Source organism: Denticeps clupeoides, chromosome 20 (assembly GCF_900700375.1).
Source record: "Denticeps clupeoides chromosome 20, fDenClu1.1, whole genome shotgun sequence".
Taxonomy (NCBI): domain Eukaryota; kingdom Metazoa; phylum Chordata; class Actinopteri; order Clupeiformes; family Denticipitidae; genus Denticeps; species Denticeps clupeoides.
In genome coordinates, this window is record NC_041726.1 from 17,609,381 (window position 1) to 17,621,076 (window position 11,696).

The window sequence follows — 11,696 nt, forward strand, 5'->3', positions numbered from 1 at the left end:
GGACTAGGATGATTTTCTTTTTAGCAATTAATTCCATGACATTTATGAATTTATGTTCGAATCCCGATCTGCCATTTTGAAATTTAAAAAGCACTGAGGTGCCACTGAGCAAAGCACCGTCCCCACACACTGCTCCCCGGGCGCCTGTCATGGCTGCCCACTGCTCACTCAGGGTGATGGGTTAAATGCAGAGGACAAATTTCACTGTGTGCACTGTGTGCTGTGCTGCTGTGTATCATGTGTGACAATCACTTCACTTTCATTCTGAATATGATATATGTGTTGATAATCTGCCAAAGCAGAGAGATCAATATCATCTGTATAGACTATATTCTATCTATCTATTGCAGTTGTATGCGATATCATAGTTTTTTCCCTCAGCCAGCTCACACTATTTGCTAGTCTGCTTCCTGCCTGCCTTACATAAACAAGGCTCAACCAACCAAAGTGAACTATGGATGTTATGTGTAATAGCAATGTGATTCATTAGTGATGTTTTGCTTCCCTCTACTGGCCAAAATGAATACTTTCTATTTTACCACAGCTCCCAAAATAAAAATAAAACAGAAGACGAGGTTATTGCAATACTTCAGCATGTACAACCTTCCACATCCAGTTCTTAGCACACAGCTGAAGCATACAACCTCGCAATGTCATGCACCAGTGATGTCAGACTGGAACGCTTCTCCAACAAGGATTACAGCGAAAGAAAAAAAGGAAAGGGGACACTGTGCAACATTGCAGCACTCCAACTCCTCCATTGTGAGAAGATCTTCTAGAGCCAGTAAGGCAGCCATAATGGCCTGCACGCGGGCTGAGGCTGTTCGTGTGCACGCCCTTCTCGTCCAGAAAGAAGCTGAATTAAAAATAGCAGAGGCATGCTTGGCCGCTGAATCAAAAGCAGAAGAGGCACATATAAAAGCAAAGTTTTTAGTTTTGGAATATGTGAAAGAAGTGGCTGTGACTTTAGCAGAAGCTGATGTTCTGGAGACTGCAGCTGAATTTGAAAGCAAAGAAGCCAGTAGAAGTCTTCACGGTACAGAATGCTATGCAGCGCACCTGTGAGTACATTGAACCACAGTCCAAGCCACATCTTACTAAGATGGAACCTCCAGAACTCAAACCATATACACCATCCCTGTTGCCTCTCTTTAAACCTGAAAATAAAAGCAAATTATGAACATTACCGAGCCTCAGCAGCCTGAGAGGACAACGCCAGTTGTTCAAAGGCACACATTTACATGTAAATGTAACTTTCCTTCATGCTTTTACACAAAAATACTGTTATTTTATATTTTTATGATCAAATAACCCTAATTGAAATAGCAGTACTGTCAATTTAGCAGAAAAAGACTGCAAATTTACATTTTTCATCTGAAATGCTCAGACCAGGAGATGAGCAGAGAAATACATTTATTTTACAGTGTTTTTTTTCAATATACAATGAAATACCTTAAAGCTGAAAAATGACTGCTAAAATTAAATAACAGTAAAATTTTGCAATTCAAATTAAGTGAAAAATATAAAAATAGTGATTTACAGATTACCAGGAAGTAAGATTTAACCTGAATTTCAAATGCCCCGTCTGACACTGTAAATCCAGTTTAGCAAAATTCACTGGATGTGGAGGCCATCAACTGTAAGTTTATTTGTAGGGAATTCTGCATGGCAAATGGTGTCATGACTGGGCATTGTGCAAAAAAAAAAGAATGAGCAAATCAAAAAGCTGGTGTTTTCCTTTAGGATAAGTTTAAGACCTAACACTTATTTCAGAACATAAAATGACAAAAATAAAAAACTAATGAAATACAGTGAAATACAAGTATACCCAAACCACCAAATACAATGCAAAGGATTGTAGAATTAGACCTACAGTACAATAATAAACTAAATTTACTACATTTATTGTTTTTAAACGGGTGGTCACCAAAAGTGATGTAGTCATTGTGAGGGCTTTACTTCAAATTACTCCTGCAACATTATTCAAAGTTAAAAGTTTAATGTCTTCTTACCTCCTTACCACCAAAATGTAATACACATCTGTGACAGAGGTGTTGCTTGTTATTAAAAAAATGTAACTTTAAAAATGTTGTGACCAAAAACAGACCAAAAACAGATGTACAGTGATTCTATGAAAGGTGACTGTGCATTGTATCCCATAAAAAGATATTATTTTTAACCTGGCTGATTTTAACCTGGCTGTTGTCCACTGGATCCATGACGCATTGAGGAGGGGTGGGGTCAGGGAGAGAAAAGACAAGAACATTAAATGTAACCTAAAAAAAAAACAGTGAACTATTTTGCAGCGAAGAGGTAGGTATAATATAATCACATAACAATCAAAATCATTTAGTTCTTTACAGGATCTAAAATTATTTAAATCTAACCTCAAGAGTAAAAAAATACTTTGTGGAATATGTTTTAACAAAAACAAAGCAGAAAGACAAGTGAAAAAGTAAGAACACCCTTGCTTCTTTCATAAAAATTAAAAGGGTAACTTGCCAGTCTCTCCAGGAATTCGCAATGTTGTAGTCGCAACAATTAAACACAAATTCAGCCAATCTGTGCAAATTATTTACATCCTAGACTTTTGTTGAATCACAGAAACTTTTTTGCCATTTTGACCTATCGCAGGACTGCATTTTGCATCACTCAAATTTAATCAGTTTTATTTCTATGTTACCGAACATGCAAACATGTGCAACAGGAATTCTGCTCATTTACCCTAAAACAAACAAAACAAATATACAGATGTTTCGCATGAAAAGTGCGGGTAAACTATAATGTAGTTGTAATGGAACACAAATGAATGGAAAAACATTTTTCTTTTTCTACTGCAAAGCACTAATCACCCTGTTGGAGGCTCTGACTTCCAGATCTGTCGCAAGAACTGTTTTTGTTCTTGTATTAAGTCAAGGTTCTGGTTGTTATTCTAGACTAACATAGCCATTTCAGAAGCACTTTGTTGGAAAAATTATTCCAGAGCATTTATTTTAAAAAGAGATAATAATTTGTATGTTTTATTTATATTAATATAAAACAAATGTAAGAGTTTTATTTTATTTTAGCAGTTTGACAGCAAGTACAGAAAGCAATGAGGAGTGTCGACCCCCGCACTGGACATCCCCAGAACCGGACATCCCTTTAATTTACAACAATCACAAAGTTTTATAGTGATCTAGGAGGCACTGACTTGCAACTGGGACTGTGGACTATGATATGTTCTGCCTTATTGCAGGAATTTCTGCTCCTCATCCATGAAAATTACGCAATCAAGTTGAAGCAAATGTGCGAAACCATACCTACTGGCACCACTAGGCATTTGTTTCAGAAAATGAAACAAAAAACATTGAAGTGGACAGAACAGCAGCAAGTAAAAAAAAAGTAGTGCAACATCCAGAATTTGGACATGGTTTAGATTAAGGATCTTATATATTGAGCTGAAAAACTACCCGGAAGGCAACAGTGATTGCAATGAGAGGTAAGAAGTAGGATGAACAGATGTCCTCTTTTCCATGCACATGTCCCCTATTTGAAAGGAGTCCAGCCTGGGTTTTGTGCTGCTTAATCATTAATGTAGAGGGCATTGTACACACGCTAGCGAATTGGTTTCTGGAGCTCCAGAACATGGCCAATTTGACTGCATGAACAATAAAATGTTTTTTTAATGTGACCAAAAAATTTAACAGAGACCCGCATAAGGTGGCACTTCTTCGGGCTCAGTTTGAGGTTGCTAGAGCATAAGAGCTGGAAGACAACCTCCAACCATTTCAATGTTTCCTTCACACTTGGTGCAAATACCAATGGGTCGTCAAGATAGCATAACAGGCTACTAAAATTAAGGTTGCCAAAAACACTCATCAACCTCCTCATGAATGATGCTGGGCTGTGGCACAATTCCTAAGGCATGCGATTATACTCATGTGGACCAATAGGATTTTCCACCCAAAGCTGCCTGGTGTGGTAACGGGTCTGCGTCCTTAATGGTGTTAGCAACCATCCGAATTCCATACTAGCTACGGATCATCTGATGGGTCGAAGGGACCCCACCTGCGGGCACCTGGTGAGCGAAGATGGTGGGTTGAAAACCATAACAGATTTCAAATGGCTGGTGGCGGAGGAGACCTGCAGGTTATGGGCCAGCTCGACCCAAAGTTGAAAACCGGGCCAGGTGCGTTGATGTTCTGACGCAAACCACCGCAGGTATCGTCCCAGCTGTTGGTTGGTTCTCTTCACCGTTGAGAGAGGACAGTGCCAGCACCCACCTCTGACATGTCCACTTCCACCACAAACGGAAGTGAAGGATCTGGATGTTGAAGGATAGGAGCAGTGGTGAAACGAAGGCACAGGGACTTGAAGGCCTGAATGGCCTCTGTGTTCAGGTGAAGGCTTGTCGAAGGCTTGGTGAGAGCAGTAAGGGGGCTCTGTGACTGTACTGTAGCCACGGATGAAGCAATGATAGAAATTCACAAATTCAAGAAACCGTTGGTCTGAGGGTGGTAGCCATAGGAGACTCTGCAGGTGGAACCAATGAGGCGGCAGAAAGCCTTCTACACAGCTGAGACAAACTGGGGTCCCCGATCTGAGACAATGTCCTTGGAGGCGGACGACGTGTTGAAGCACGAGGGCAGCAGTTGTGGCAGAGGACGGTAGACCGGGCAAGGCGACCAAGTGGACCGCCTTGGAGAAGCGATCCACTATGGTCAGGATGGTGGTCATTCCATTGGCTTCTGGGAGACCGGTGAGACCAAGGCGAGGTGGGTCCAGGAACGATGAGGAATGGGAAGAGGTTGCAGGGGACCAGCCGGAGAGTTGGGAGTCTTGGCCCGGGTATAGACGTTGCAGGCATCAATGTAGGCCTGTACATCCCACCATAACGAAGGCCACCAGAACGCAAATTAAGGAGAGGGTTCATTGACGTCCTGGATGGCCAGAGAGTACAGAGGAATGGCCCCAGTGCAGCACATTGGACCAGCAGGTGTTGGGGACATACAGGCACCCTGGTGGCATGTTAGCTGTGCCAGGGTCGGATGTCTGGCAGCCCAGACCATAGTCTCCAGGGACCACCAGAGAGGACCTAGGATGTGGTGAGGTGGGAGAATGGGCTCGGGGTCAGACGATTGGGAATCTGGAGCCTGTTGTCGGGACAGTGTGTCAGCCTTTTGATTTCTGAAACCGGGGCGGTAAGATAGATGGAAGTTAAATTGTTTGAAGAAAAGTGCCCACCTCGCCTGACGGGGATTGAGTTGTTTGGCCGCTTTGATAGTGATGAGGTTTTGGTGATCGGTCCAGACCAGCTTTGTCACAGCTTTGCAGCCAGTGTCGCCACTCCTCGAGTGCCCACTTGACTGCCAGCAGCTCACGGTCCCCCACCCCGTAATGCTGCTGCGTAGGAGTGAAATTCTGTGAGAAGAAGCAACACGGGTTGCAAGAAGCAATTCCCATTCCGGACCGCATTGAGAGAGCTATTTCAGTGTCATGGGTAGGGGCCACGATGCCACTGCTTCCAGCTTCTTGGGCTCCATGGCCACACCCTGGGGTGAAATGGTAAAACCCAGGGAAGTGGTGGAGCACTGGTGGAAGGCGCATTTTTCCAACTTACAGTACAGTTGGTTGGCGAGCAATCTTTTCAGGACTGCTCTCACATGTTGGATGTAGGATTCCAAGTGAGTGATGGATACCGAGGAGATGGGTCAACCGTCAACGGAGGTGATAGTGAGTGGAGATGCGAAGGGTTCCATGGGGATGTGATGTGCTCTCACGAATGAGTGATCTATGAAGTTTCCAGCTGCCACGGAGATGACGTGCTGATTCCATTCCAGGAAGGCTGGGAGAGTGAGTCGTAAGGTCAGCGTCGGAACATAAGGAAGAAGTGGCCCAGCTGATCGATCAGCTGGGCACCCTGTTTTACTGGATGAATAGGGCAGTTTAAGCAGGTGTGTGAGGGGGAAGCACAGTATGCACACAAACCCTTCCGGAAACGCCGCTGTTTCTCTTCCTGGGTGAGGGCTGTCCGTCCAAGCTGCATGGGTTCCCCCCGACTGTCTGGAGGAGTGTCGTTTGAGGTGGTGAAAACGGAGGTTGGGGAGTCTGGTGCATGGTTGGAGTGGGAGCCGCAGTTTTCGTGAGTGCCAGCAGATGCCGATTGATCCACAGCGGCAGTTGGATTAGTGCTTCATAGGTTGCCGGCATCTCCCGGCTGACCATCTTGCTGCGGATTCGTGGGGCCAGAGCTTCATAGTAGATCATCCGGAGGGCGTGGACGTCCAGCGGACTTTTTGCAGCCAGGGTCCGGATTCGGGTGGTGAATTGGCTGACGGACGAGGAACCCTGGCGCAGATTATATAACTGCGACTCGACGTCTTCCACACCATCCGGATGGCAAAATGTGTTCTTTAACTCCTCAACGAACGTGGGATATGTCAGTGATGCAGTCATTCTGTCACAGTCACCGGAATCAGAACGTGAGCATGAGTAGGAGGAGACGAGGAACCCCAGTGCAGTGGAACGCAAGGAGGCAGACTTAATCTGTGAACGCGAACCAGCGTAATCCACAACACCACACGGATGTTGTCGTTCACGCTAGTGTACAATATAGGATGGGACAGGACTAGAGGAATGAGTTAAGAAGAAAGGATTCGATAAGGGCAGGAACGATCTTACTGAGTGGCGAGTAGAGAGGAGCATGTCTCGATGACGCATGTCAATCAATGACTGAGCGGCTGGCAGTGGCAATCTTGCCAATTTATAGGAGTCACGTTACCTCGTTTCCATGTTACTCCCAGTGACATGATTCCATCATGTGACAAGATGATGTTTGCCAGCAACAAAACATATCTCATCCTCCATTTAGGAAGTAAATGGGGTATGAGATCTGTTCGGTTACTGACATTCCTACAAATATCTTTGTGTGACTACTTCAGTTTTGAGCGTTAGTTACCCATTTTCCATCTGAGGCTATCATACCAAAATAACGGCTTTCACAAACCCATAATCAGAAATTTGCTCTACGGTCAAAATTGAATAAATTGTTTGTGCTTTTCCAGTCAAAACAGATTGCAATAACAATATCCAATTGTAGACCGGCCATTTCAAAGTCATAATGATTCTTTCAAAATGAGTAACATATTTTTCTACCTCAAGCTCATTAAAAGGAAGTAACATTCTAATAACATGGCTAATATCAAAAGACTGGTCTAATGAACACTGGACAACTTGACCCAAACCCAGTGAAACCAGGGCAGACTCATCTGCCCATCTGAGTCAGAAGTTTCTGAGAAACTCGTCTGCACAGCGATCGAAGGTGCCTCAAATAATCGCCAGTGTTCCACTTGCTAATATTCTTGCTGACGCCTTATCTTGCATTAATTGGGCTCTAACTTATGCCCTCTCAAGATCAAATTGAAGTTCTAATTTCGTAATCTCAGCCTCATTACCGAGTTTTCTTTCCCGTTCATCAATTACGTTCCTCAAAATCATATTGCAGATTTTAAATTCACCTCCAATATGTAGCTCACCACTGAGAAGCAAGCGGAGAACTGGGCTTTCAGCTTTAGCAGATAAAATCTGTCTCTCAGGCAGTCCCGCACTTACTGCTTTATACAATGATTCCTTTATTTTCATATCCTTGCTAGTAACACGAATAGAATAATGCTCCGCTATCTGAAGCAGTTAGTGCAACAAAGAAGCAATTCGTCTGATGGATTTACAGCGAAATTTTGAATGACAGACATTTTAATGAACAAAATGTGAATGAAAGGTAACAAAATATTTTGAATATACAACAAAAAAATTGTGAGACTCATCATGACAGTAAAACACAATAAAAAAACAAAAAAAAAAAAACAAAGAGTGAACAAAGAGTGAAAAATTTCAATTTCATATATGTGGTCAGCAGTTGTACAGTCTGACAGTGGTTGGCAGGAAAGACCTTCTGAATCTCTCCATCCAACATCGTGGGTATCGCAGCCGGCCACTGAAGGAGCTGCTCTGTGCTGTCAGGGTCTCCTGCATGGGGTGGGAGTGTATGATGTGCCTGTGGAAGTATAGCACCAGCTCTTTGGTTTTTCCAGTGTTGATCTGGAGCTATTTATGCTGGAACCAGTTCACAAAATCCTGGGTCAGTTTTCTGCACTCTTTGTCGTCCCCATTCATGATGAGGCTGATTCCTGAGTCATCAGAGAACTTCTGTAGGAAGCAGTAAATGGAGTGTAAGAATGAAGTCTGGATGGAGAAAAGGAATGGTGCTAGAACCCTTACCTGTGGGTCTCCGAATTAAGTGAAGTGAAAGTGATTAGTTGTCACATTTTAGATAAATGAGTGGCGCCTGCCCAGTTGGGATGGATGCCAACTTGCCCAAAAAGACCAGGCTTCCCCCTAAATGTTGGCCAGTTATTAATAAAGCCCACTTTAGATTTTGGACACCACTCTGACAACCAGCGGTTTATATCGAGGAGCCCGCTACAGGTCTCGTCGCAACACCGACACTGCAGTAATGGGCCAGCATCAACGTGAGTCACTATACTAGAATATCTACAGTTATTTTTTGCCAGCACTTTTAAATTTGCGTGGATGTTGGACACTCTGGCTCCAGGAAAACACAAGATTTTATTCGCTGGTGCCGCTATCCTCATGTTTCTAACTATGGAATTGCCAATGACTAGATCCGGCTTGCAGGACTCAGTGGATGCCTGAACATGAACCGGGGAGTGGTGGCCTGGTGGTTGGGGAGCTTGGCGGGTCGCCCTGATAGCTTGCTTGCGTGATTTAAATATGCTGACACTGTGTCTGTTCCCCGGGCTAGGTGGGGTGTCTGTTTCAGCAATTTATTACCCGTTACCATCATTCCCTCTGAACATACCACCAGCACCTCCGATATAAGAATAGGATTATTAAATGTTAGAAGTGTCAAAGCCCATTGAGACATACTGTATGTGATTTTGGGCTATATAAGAAATAAATGTTGTTATTTACTCCGAGTTGTCACCCAACTACCCTGCTGTCCAGAGGGTGCTACTGTACCTGCACCGGGGTTGAAACACTTACTGGCTGACTGGGCTGGTGCGCATCTGGGACTAGAAATGAATCTATTAAAACTTCTGACTCTCTAATTAAATGTAGGCTTCAGATGTGCTCTTCTAGCTCGGTATTTTCTCTGTTATTTTGACTAGTCTTCTACACTTTCCACAGGTAAAATAGTCACTACTGATGGAGTTCGACAAACTGTACATTTCACAAACTGCACAGGGAATAAGTGAAGGAGCCATAATTTAAGTTTTTTGAGTTTAGGTAATTCTTAATTTTGAGGAAATTCAGGAAGTCCTTGGAAGTAACACCAGCTCACGCCGAACCCAGCAAACAGTGCAGTACCAACCCATGCCATACCAACTCATGCCATTACACCTAATGCATGTTCAATCTATCTTAGAAGGGGATTCTTCGCTTTCTTCCTTTTTTCCATCCCAAGAATTTTCTTTGTTTTCCTAGTTTGCAGAAAGGGACAACTAGTGGGTGTTTCAGCTTTAGGGCCTGTCAAAACCCTCTGAAATCTTCTGTATTTTCTTTTGAGCTAAATAAAAAAATGTTGAGGATGAAGGCAAGAAGAAAAGAGGAAGGGCTATTAGGAGGCTTATGAATGTGGTGAGAGGGGACATGCAGGTAACTGGTGTAGAAGAGAAAAATGCAGATGGAAAGGGGAAATTGAGACACTGTTGACACCTAATAAGAGCAGCCAAAAGTAGAAGAATAAACAGCTATGTTATTCTATCTTATTTATGTACATTTTGATGACACCTGTGTAAGATGGGACATTCTGCAGGGCCACGATGTTACTTCATCACCTCTCCATATCGTTGTCAAACGGCCTTCCCCCCAAGCAAGAGGTGTGAAAGGCCAACCATTTGTTCGGGACCTTCCCCTTGTGTCTTTGTTGCACTGCAGCAACACCCCCAAGCAGGAGACGACAAGGGCCAAATGACGACGAGAGCAACAAGGCGGAAACAACAAATTCTGACTCCCTCCTGGGAGTCAAATGTATAAAAGAATGTTTTGTGGACATTGGCACTTTTACTGTTTTTTTCTGTTTTTTTTCTCTATCTTTTTCTCCTGTCTTTTATTTTGGGCTTTTTGCTACATTGGTACATTTTTACATACAATATTTACATGTAACTGCAATACTAATTTACTTGTGTTAATAAATTAGAAATTCATCTTTTTAACTTCTATTGTGCCATGCCTCTTTCTGCCAGGTAACATCAGATTGGAGTGGTCTTAATAAAGTGCTTATGTGTGTAGAGAGTTGATGGGCAGTGGTTGCTTCCAAAATCTCTGCATGTCTAACCGACATCTCCTCTTGGACGGCAGCCCATCACCTCCAACTCAATCCCACCAAAACTGAACTATTATTCATTCCAGCAGATTCTTCACCACATCAGGATCTTGCTATTTACCTAGACAACTCGCAGCTCTCTCCTTCTGCAACAGCCACATAACAATAGACAACCAACTCTCCTTCTCAACTCACATCAGCAATCTTTCCCGCTCATGTAGATTCCTTCTCTACAATATCAAACGAATCCGCCCTTATCTGTCAACCCAGGCCACCCAACTACTGGTTCAGTCCTTAGTAATCTCACGACTGGACTACTGTAACTCCCTTCTAGCTGGTCTACCACTATGTACCATCCGACCTCTACAACTACTACAAAATGCAGCAGCACGACTAATCTTCAACCTTCCCAAATTCTCCCACACCACCCCTCTGCTACATTCCCTCCACTGGCTCCCAGTAGCTGCACGCATCAGGTTCAAAATACTGATGCTGGCCTACAAAGCCAAACATGGAGTAGCACCATCCTACCTCACAGCCCTTATTACACCTCGCACTGCACCTCGTTTACTCCGAGCCTCCGGTACTGCTCGCATGGTCCCTCCATCTCTGAAGGTAAAAGGAAAACATTCATTTAGTTTCTTCTCTGTCTTGGCCCCTCGGTGGTGGAATGAACTTCTCCTCGAGGTCAGAACAGCTCAGTCACTGAGCACCTTCAAACGACAGCTCAAGACCTTCCTCTTTAAAGAATATTTAGATTAAATTGTAATTTTCTTGTTGTTGAACTTTGTGTACAGAATCTACAACAGAGTGAATAAAATAGATGTATTCATAGTTGGGGTCCTAGTGAACCGGAATTGATCTCTTCATCGATGGTAACTTGAAAGCACGTTGTAAGTCGCTCTGGATAAGGGCGTCTGCCAAATGCCGTAAATGTAAATGTAAATGTAAATGTAAATGGTTGGCCTAGTGGGAAAGGAAATGTTGCCGGTTCAAATCACGGACCGACAAGGTGCCACTGAGGTGCCACTGTGCAAAAAACACTTAACTTACACACTGCTCACCATGCACTCTGACACTCTGGCACGGGCACTCTGGCAACACCCCTCCGTGCAGCTGGCAGGAAAGCAGACATGGACCCTTGGGCGGTGTCCCTAAGTTATTCAAAAACAGGGGTGGCACAGGAACCTGGCAAACCTGGGTGTTGCTTGGTCCCACATGTGGATCACCTGCTCTCCTAAACAGAAAGGCGTGACCGCTGTCTTTTGTCACTCCATCTCAAAGCCAGAGCCCGACTCACACTGCGCCTACCCAAACTTTGCTATGTGCAGTGACCTTTCTGGGTGGATATGAAAGGTTTGAATGCAGC